Source organism: Oryctolagus cuniculus, chromosome 1, assembly GCF_051225735.1.
Source record: "Oryctolagus cuniculus isolate XC-2025 breed Fujian yellow rabbit chromosome 1, ASM5122573v1, whole genome shotgun sequence".
NCBI classification, from domain to species: domain Eukaryota; kingdom Metazoa; phylum Chordata; class Mammalia; order Lagomorpha; family Leporidae; genus Oryctolagus; species Oryctolagus cuniculus.
In genome coordinates this window covers 32,042,678-32,052,488 of record NC_142867.1, presented here as the reverse complement: position 1 = coordinate 32,052,488, position 9,811 = coordinate 32,042,678, and the positions used below count along the sequence as shown (strand labels likewise).

At 49.5% G+C, this 9,811-nt stretch overlaps 1 long non-coding RNA gene across 1 annotated transcript; it reads left to right on the top strand.

Annotated features, from left to right (window-relative positions):
- The first annotated feature begins 646 nt into the window (after positions 1 to 646).
- Positions 647 to 8,560, top strand: LOC149128341 (uncharacterized). The gene is made up of 3 exons (XR_016230260.1): positions 647 to 2,513; positions 5,958 to 6,120; positions 7,472 to 8,560. It is a non-coding gene; the product is annotated as an uncharacterized LOC149128341 (long non-coding RNA).
- The last annotated feature ends 1,251 nt before the right edge of the window (positions 8,561 to 9,811 follow it).

Genomic DNA, 9,811 nt, shown 5'->3' with positions numbered 1-9,811 from the left:
CCTGGGAAAGCAGTAGAAGATGGCCCAAGTCCTTGGGCCCCTACACCCACATGGGAGACCTGGAGAAAGCTCCTGGCTCCTGGCTTTGGACCAGCCCAGCTCCGGCCTTTGCGGCCATTTGGGAAGTGAATCATCGGATGGAAGACCTCTCTCTCTCTGTCTCTGCTTCTCTGTAACTCTGCCTTTCAAATAAATAAATACAAAAAAAAAAAAAAAAAAGGCATAGAACAGCTGGGCCAGGCTGAAGGCAGAAGCCCAGGACTCAATCCATTGGTTTCGGGGACCCAAGGACTTGTGTCATCACCTGCTGCCTCCCAGGGTCTTCAGGGGCAGAAGCTGGAATTGCAAGTGGAGCAGGGACTCCACCCAGGCTCTCTGATGAAAGAGGCGGGCATGCCAAGCAGCCTCTTAACTGCAATGCGGAATGCCTGCCCCCCGTGAATGGCCTCCGGTCCCCTCACACTAGTCCTGGACTGGCTTCCTGGACTTTTGCAAAAGAGAAATAAATTTCCATCTGTTTAAGCCACGGTGCTGTGGATTTTTTGCTGACTTATAGTTGAAGTCAATCTTTTTTTTTTTTTTTTGGACAGGCAGAGTGGACAGTGAGAGAGAGACAGAGAGAAAGGTCTTCCTTTTGCCATTGGTTCACCCTCCAATGGCCACCGCAGCCAGCGTGCTGTGGCCAGCGCACCGCGCTGATCCGATGACAGGAGCCAGGTACTTATCCTGGTCTCCCATGGGGCGCAGGGCCCAAGCACTTGGGCCATCCTCCACTGCACTCCCTGGCCACAGCAGAGAGCTGGCCTGGAAGAGGGGCAACCGGGACAGAATCCGGCGCCCCGACCAGGACTAGAACCCGGTGTGCCGGCGCCGCAAGGTGGAGGATTAGCCTAGTGAGCCGCGGCACCAGCCCTGAAGTCAATCTTAAATGTAACTAGAGTGTTTTCTAAAACTTTAGTTCATTTATCTTGATTTTATTTGAAAAGCAGAGAGACAGGTGGGAAGAGATCTCCCATCTACTGAGTCACTACCCAAATGCCAGCAACAGTCAGGGCTGGGCCAGGCCAAAGCCAGGCACCCAGAACTCAATCACAGTCTCCCATGAGGGTGGCAGGGACTCAAGGGTTGGGCCATTACTTGTGGCCCCCAGGGTGTGCATTTGCAGGAAGCTCGACTAGGAAGCAGATCCAGGACTGAACCCAGGCACTCTGATATGTGGTGCGGGCATCCCAACTGGTGACCTAACCAAACGCCCACCCCCTTAGCACTTTCCATAATAGCAAACGAGCAGAGACAACCTCAGTGACCTTCCGGGAAGGACCAGTTCCCTGTGCACACTCATCACCCAGGTTCTGAAGAACACCCAGCACTTGCCTGGCTCCAGCATAGGATCCAATCTACTGGGGAGACAGTGTGAAGAGAGATGTTCCTCCTCTCAAAACCTGTTAGAAGAGGAGGCAGGAGGCTTCGATACACGGACAACTACAAGGTGGTGCAATGGATGGAACCGGAGCCTTTGAGGCTGAGGACTTAGAAAAACATTTAATGAAATAGGAAAACTGTTGGCAGCATTTGCTAAAAACAGTGGTTTCTCAAGGATCCGCATGGTGAGTCCTGTTTGTAAAAGAGCATATAGATTTGCACGGTGAAAAAAAAAACTAAACCTTGAATGGCTCTAGCACTCAGTAAGTGAACAATAAATGATAAATAAATGAATGAAAAAATCTATTCCAGCATGGAGGAACTATATGCATTTTCCATCCTTTCCCAGTGTACCCCAAGAAGTATGTTTGACTTTTGTATATAAAAAAGAAAAAGAACACCACTAGGAAACAGTGTGAATTATGGAATTGAGGATCAAGACAGGGTGTAGGGTCGTGATTTTTGTGAGAATACAAACTAAGAGAGCCTCAACCCTCAAACCCAAGATGTGAGCTCAGTCCCCTCCCCTAAGGGTCTGGCTCTGTCTAGAAGCATGCGGAGGAGCCTTCCCTGGGCTTTGTTCTACATCGTCAGTAGGGCAGGGCCCAGCGCAGCCAAGCACCAGCCCTATCATTCCTCTTCCCATGGCTCCTCTCTGCTGGGCCGCCTGCCCCACCATGAAGGCAGCTGTTGTTGTTTTGGAGAGGCTAATTAACTCCGCACTGCAGGAAGCCAGACGCTAATTGGCTCACTCACTTAATCAACCTTAATGTCTCTCTTCTGTTGGACTCGGCTGCTGCTTTTTGTTCCCCTGATCACCAACAAATGCAGCTCCGGGAGAGTAGCAGCCACAGCCTGGGGTGGACACAGGCAGCTCTAACCCCGTCCCCTACCGCGGGGAGAGGCGGAGGCTCCTCTGCACCCTCACTGAGCTCAGTGGACAGACCCTGAAGTTCATGATCACAGGAGCAGTGTGGGAGCTTGCTGATTGCTTCTTGTCCAAACGCTGCACGGTGCTGGTGCTATGAGTCATCAGATGGTTGGTTCCTCAAGAGATTTGGCCTCATCTCTGTTGCTGACATATAGTTAAGGTACTAAAATCTAACTAACTTACACCGCTACACACTACCTTTTATTGAATGCTTTTTTTTTTCCCTGTAGCAGACGCTGTCCAACCCTTTGCAGTGCCACCTGGCACAGGGTTGGCAATCAATACATATGTGTAACTGAACGAAGAAGAAACATCACTCTTAGCCAGTTTGTCAGACGAGCACTCAGGAAGAGTTACATCTGTGGTTGAAATGATAGGCAATTCCGGTAGGAGTAAAACGAAGAAGTTCAAGGTGCCCTGGAAGGTCCGTGGGAAATGGAATCAAGAGAGAAGTTTATTTGGGTGAGCAAAATTTTAGAATCCATGCATAGTTTATTCATAGTATGTATTTTCCACAATATTTTTGGAGTTCCCTGTTTATGAATGGATTTCAACATATTGGTACCAAGAGAAACATATCTTTTAGTTCCATTTTCTATGAACTTTTTTTAATGTGCCCTTGTATCGTAATCTCCAGTTTGGGGAGAAATGGAGACGTTCAGAAAGGAAAAGTTCTTTCCTAAGGTTACAGAATGTGGTAGACAGAAAAGTGCTCTACTCCCCGAAGACGTTCACATCTGCACCCCGGCACCTGGGAATATGTTACTTCCATGGCAAAGTGATGTTGCTGGTGCAACTAAATTAGGATGTAGAGATGGGAAGATTATCCTGGGAAGTCTAAGTGGGCAAAATGTAACCATAAGAGTCCTTATAGGGGGGAAGGCAGGAAACTCAGAGCCAGAGAGAGGTAGAACAGTAGCAGACATCAAACCGGAGAGGAGCTGCTACACCGCTGGTTGTGAAGATGGAGGAAGATGGCCACAAGATAAGGAATGCAAGTAACCGTAGAAGCTGGGAAAGGCTGGGGCCCGGCGCTGTGGTATAGCAGGTGAAGCCGCCATCTGCAGTGCTGGCATCCCATATGGGCACCGGTTCTAGTCCTGGCTGCTCCTCTTCCGATCCAGCTTCTCTGCTATGGCCTGGGAAAGCAGTAGAAGATGGCCCAAGTCCTTGGGCCCCTGCACCCATGTGAGAGACCTGGAGGAAGCTCCTGGCTCCTGGCTTCAGATCGGCGCAGCTCTGGCCATTGCGGCCAGTTGGGGAGTGAACCATGGGATGGAAGACCTCTTTCTCTCTCTCTCTCTCTCTCTCTCTCTCTCTCTCTCTCTCTCTCTGCCTCTCCTTCTCTCTGTGTAACTCTGACTTTCAAATAAATAAATAAATCTTTACAAAAAAAAAAAAAAAAAAGAAGAATCTGGAAAAGGTAGGGAAGTGACGCTTACCTAGAAGCCTCCAGAAGAAATGCAGCCCTGCTAACACCTGGATTTTAGACTCCAGAAATGTGAGAACAGATTCATGTCATTTTATAAATTTTTAAAAATATTTCTTTATTCAGGGGGTGCAGTGGAGGATGGCCCAGGTGCTTGGGCCCTGCACCCCATGGGAGACCAGGAAAAGCACCTGGCTCCTGGCTCCTGCCATCGATCAGCGCGGTGTGCCGGCCGCAGCGCGCCGGCCGTGGCGGCCATTGGAGGGTGAACCAACAGCAAAAGGAAGACCTTTCTCTCTCTCTGTCTCTCTCTCTCACTGTCCACTCTGCCTGTCAAAAAAAATATTTCTTTATTAATGTTTCATGTATATGAAAGTCAGAGACGCAGAGATGGTGAGACAGACAGACAGACAGAGAGATCGAGATCACCCATCCGCTGTTTCACTCCTCAAATGCCCACAAGTGCCGGGGTGGGCAGGAAGAAGCCGGGAGTCAGGAACTCACCGCAGCTCTCCCGGGTGGCAGGAACCCAAGCACGTGCGCCATCACCTGCTGCTTCCCATAGTGCACATTAGGAAGAAGCTGGCGTGGAGCCAGGCACTCGGATACGGGATGCAGGCATCCGGAGTAGCATCTTAACTGCTGCACCAAACACGTGCCCCTCAAGTTGTTTTAAACCATGAACTTTGGGGTGATTTTTTTTAAACTTTTATTTAATGAATATAAATTTCCAAAGTACGATTTATGGGTTACAATGGCTTCACCCCATACCGTCCCTCCCACCCACAGCCCTCCCCTTTCCCACTCCCTCTCCCCTTCCATTCACATCAAGATTCATTTTCGATTATCTTAATATACAGAAGATCAGCTTAGTATACATTAAGTAAGGATTTCAACAGTTTGCTCCCACACAGAAACATAAAGTGAGGAATAATAGATGATTTTTTTAAAATGATGATGAAATCAGATCAGACCTATTGTCATGTTTAATCCCAGTGAGAGTCAAGTTGGGAGTTGATAATTTTTTTTTTTTACAGAGGATCAGTTTAGTATGCATTAAATAAAGATTTCAACAGTTTGCACCCCCATAGAAACACAAAGTGAAATATATTGTTTGAGTACTCGTTATAGCATTAAATCTCAATGCACAGCACATTACGGACAGAGATCCTACATGAGGAGTAAGTGCACAGTGACTCCTGTTGTTGACTTTACCAATTGACACTCCTGTCTATGGCATCAGTAATCTCCCTATGCTCCAGTCATGAGTTCCCAAGGCTATGGAAGCCCTCTGAGTTCTCCGATTCTTATCTTGTTTAGACAAGGTCATAGTCAAAGTGGAGGTTCTCTCCTCCCTTCAGAGAAAGGTACCTCCTTCTTTGAAGACCTGTTCTTTCCACTGAGATCTCACTCACAGAGATCTTTTGCCAGAGTGTCTTGGCTTTCCATGCCTGAAATACTCTCATGGGCTTTTCAGCCAGATCCGAATGGCTTTAGGGCTGATTCTGAGGCCAGAGTGCTATTTAGGACATCTGCCATTCTATGAGTCTGCTGGGTATCTCACTTACTTTGGGGTGATTTTTACAGCAGTCCAAGGAAAGGCGTCCTGATTTTGTGACAGTAGCGGTGGAAAACACCCTGCAAATGGAAGCGTTAAAGGACTTGACTTCTACACGACCCGACACGGAGTCCCCCTGGACTGAATTGATGCGAATCCCCCACACCGGATCAGTCCGCAGTGATGTGGCTCCGAGCCTCCCACAGGAGGAGGATGGCTGTGCAGGCGGGGGCCGCTGGTCTGGCCCCCCACAGCCAGCATGGCTTCTGCTTCTTTCTCAGTCCATCCCATACTTCCTGTCCTTCTTCTACTTCCCCAAACATCTAAAACCCAACCTCAGCGTAGGGCTCCTCTGGGAGGAAACCAGGCTTCTGAATCTAACAGCAGATCAGCTTTGCCCAGGGCAGGGCGGATCCCAGAGCTTGGGGGAGCTGGTGTTGGGGAGACAGCTGAGCGGAGTGGCGAGGCTCTTGCACTTGAATTCTCCCTGCCCTTCTTGCTTCCAGTGCACCCCCACCCCCATGCTGTCTTCTAAGTGCAGGGCTGTTGTAAGGATACAGTGAGGTCATCTGCACCCTGCGCTTAGCGTACGGCCTGCAGTGAGAAATTCTCAACAGATGCTGGCCACAGAAGACTGACTCGTAGGGAGCTCCTGGCGTGCAGAAGCCGGACGTCCCTTCCTCAGAAGGATCCAGAACAGAGGAGCTCACCTTGCAGGGTGCACCCGCTTCACCTGGGAGGGGCTGTCCCCACGGGCCCTCAGCGTTTCAGCGTGTCTGGGTGAGGCCTGAGCATGCGTGTCTGACTTGTTCCCGGGCGCTGCGGTTTGCCACGCCCCCCACCCCCCGCCCCCTGCCCCCGCTCCCGCCCGGCAAAAGGTCCATGTGCTGGAGACTTGGTCCTCGGTGTGGGGGTGTAGAGGTGGTGAGACTTTTAAGAGGTGGAGCCCAGTGGGAGATCACTGAGGGTACCAGCCTCAGAGGGATTAAGATATTTCTCGTAGGATCCCTGAGTTAGTTCTGCATAAATGCAGTTGTAATAAAAGCCTAGCCCGAGCCCTGAATTGCTCTCTGCAGGCTTCCACCTGCGATCACTTCCGCCTGCACGCACTCCCACCGTTGGGATCCATCCACCAGGAGGAGGCCCTCCCCAGCTCCTAGCTGATGCCAGCACCGTGCCCTTGCGACTCAGAGCTGTGAGCTGAAAGCCCCTCTTTTCTTTGCAAAGTCTCCGGCCTTGGGCATTCTGTTACAGTAAACAGAAACTGGGGTCCTACATCAGGCGGTGGGGACGCAGCGACAGCAGGGACCACACTCTGAGAATCCCTGACTGGGCGCACAGCGTCCCTGTTTTCTCCCAGACACATGGCAAGAACTCGGCAAATATTTGTGGAGTGAATACATTTTTTCCACTACCTCCCTGAGGCCTTAAATGCCCAGGAAACTGCCCTTCTCCATAAAATAATTCCCTTCTTTTTTCTTCTCACCATCATGTTTGCTACAACTTGGCGCTGACAATCTTCTCTTTCTAGACTCCCTGTTTTCCCCTTGAATACCCTCCATTTCCCCACTGAGTGGCTCTCCCCCTGGATCGCAACCTTTTCCATTAACTCCATGCGCCGCACAGCCGGTTCCAGGACATCAAACTTTAATTTAAACAGAAAATAATCAATAAGCTTAGCAAATTGCCCATGGCAACCTCTGCTGAGGGAATCAAAGGGTTTTATAGGTAATTTAAAGGGTGTCTTCACTCATCCCTCAAGGTAAAGCCGCGCACATTGACAAGAGCCCTTTCCTACCCTAGCCCCGAAAGCTCCAGAAGGAAGCACGAGAGAGAGGACGCAGGTCCTGGGGTTGGGGGAGGTGGGCTAGGAGAGACAGGTCTGTCCTTTGGGCCGAAAGGCTTGTAAAGCACTGGCCTTAGAGAGTGAACCCTGGGAGTTAGGGCTTGTTGTTGGTGTTTTGGTTACAGGCTGCAGACACGGACTCCAGATAACTTGAGGAAATGAAAGTAATATCACGCTATGGGATGCAGTTGAAGGAAAAGGGCTAACTGGCTGCATCGCAGGATACCAGTCCTAGGCTTGCTTGTTCATCCGTGCTTTTTCTATCTTTGTGTCTTTTGACTCAAGGTTCATACTCTCAGCAGGCATGTGAGCAGCCTCCCTGATCCCACTCCTGGGGCTGGGAGAATGGGCCCCCGAAAGACAGTCCCACCAAAAAGGCAAGTGGAGAGGAGGGAGGGCTGTTTCCCCAAAGAATATCAAGGTGGGAGGTTCTTGGAGAACTTCCGGTGAGGTGGAGGTGTGTCTACTACAGCACACTTCTGGCGGCCAGGAGTGATTTTTTTTTTTTTTTCCCAAATGAGAGGGGCCAACCCAGCAATATTTATGAGTATTTCTGAGATCCTGGAGCCTGTGCAGGCCTGTGAAGAGCCATCAAGCACATGGCCTGGCCATCCGGCCACCTCAGAGAGCTCTGTATTATTTTCTGAGATCCTTCTCACCTCCTCTGATGAGATCATCCAACTTCTAAATCCTTACAAAGCAGCCATCCTTCCCTCTGTCCAAAAGATACTTGGCAACTGGTGCGCCAGAGGCATGGGACTAATCAAAACTGTCACAGCTGGGAAGGGCCCACAGGACCAAGCAGGTGCATGCCAGCTGAGCCTCCGTCTGCTGTCTGCCCAGCCTAACAGGAGCACTCCACGCCAGTCCCTTCTGTTCTCCACCACAGGGGCCTGGAATGATTCCCTCTGCCTTGGGAGAAGTACTGGGGTCTCCCTCCCGAGTCCCCAGACCTGGAACTTTGTCAGCAACTGCAGAATTCAGTGTACAAAGTGGATATAGCCTTCTGAACAGAGCTGCACTTGAATTGTGCCCTGTCTGCTACTTTCTCCTGCCTGTTGGACTCTGGAGTCAGACTGCTTGGGCTTGAAACCCAGCTTTAGTACATACCAGCCCTGTGACCTTGACCAAGTGATATACCCTGTATGAGCCTATCTTTTCATGTGTAAAAAGCAGATAATATGTCATAGAACTGCCTCATAAAGATGGTTGTGTGAATCAAGCAAATTAAAGCTTAAAAGATGCTTTGTCTTATCTGATTCATGATTGGCATCCAAATGCTGACTGTTGTGATTACTAATGTTATTAACATTTATCTTCTAGAAGTATCAATGGTAGAGAAGTCCCAGAACCAAAAAAAAAAAAAAAAAAACACATGGTACTCAAGAAAACCAGCACTGAAAGATTGTTTGGAAACCAAGGTGTTCGACCTCTTCCTTGGAAGGAGGGATCCCAGGAAGTTCCCGTCAGGGCTCCCACGTGGATGCAGGAATCCCGTTGCTTGTGTTATCACCGCTGCCTCCCAGGATCTGCACTCGTAGGAAGCTGACGGCAGGAGCCTTGGCCAGGAACTGAACGCAGGTTCTCCAGTGTGGGACACGGGCATGTTGACCAGTAGGCTACTACTCCCACACGTAGCCATTCTCATTCTGTTTAAGTTCTCTCATCTCACCCTTTTCCTCTTTCACTGTAAATCAGATTCCAGACATCACATCATTTCATCCCTAAGTGTATCTCTAAACGATGAGGACCCTTCTTTAAAGAAAGTCACAGTACCATAATTCTTTTATATCAAGTAGCTGTTCCTACAGTCCTTGCATGATACCTTGTTTCCTTAGAACAACATAAACATGGGATCACAGACATTTAGCCATGTCATTGAATGTTCTTCTAACATGTAGTGCTTAAGCATGTATGGTATTAATGAATCAATACATTTATTGAACCAACCATGTTTTTAAATGTTATTTTTTTTCCAAATTATTACTATTAAAAAGTGCTTCACGGCCGGCAACGTGGCTCAATAGGCTAATCCTCCGCCTTGCTGCGCTGGCACACTGGGTTCTAGTCCCGGTGGGGGCACTGGATTCTGTCCCAGTTGCCCCTCTTCCAGGCCAGCTCTCTGCTGTGGCCAGGGAGTGCAGAGGAGGATGGCCCAAGTCCTTGGGCCCTGCACCCCACGGGAGACCAGGAAAAGCACCTGGCTCCTGGCTTCAGATCAGTGCGATGCGCCGGCCGCAGCGCACCGGCCGCAGCGGCCATTGGAGGGTGAACCAACGGCAAAGGAAGACCTTTCTCTCTGTCTCTCTCCTCTCTGTCCACTCTGCCTGTCAAAAAAAAAAAAAAAAAAAGTGCTTCACATAAATGTCTGTAATAGACTATGAGGTGTCTGCTAATATCCATTCCCCCCTTATTCCTTGGACTGAAGCCCCAATTTTACTTGACGTGACACAAGCTCTGGAAAAGAATTACCCAGTATCCCTTGCAATTAATGGAGGCCAAGTGAACATGTGCCCATCGGTAAACTCTCAGTAGAAGTGTGAGTAGCGCTTCTGGGAAGGCTGCTTAAAAAGGATCGACTCAGCTAGGAAGTGTTCTGGATTCACCCTCCCCGTCATCTTTGGT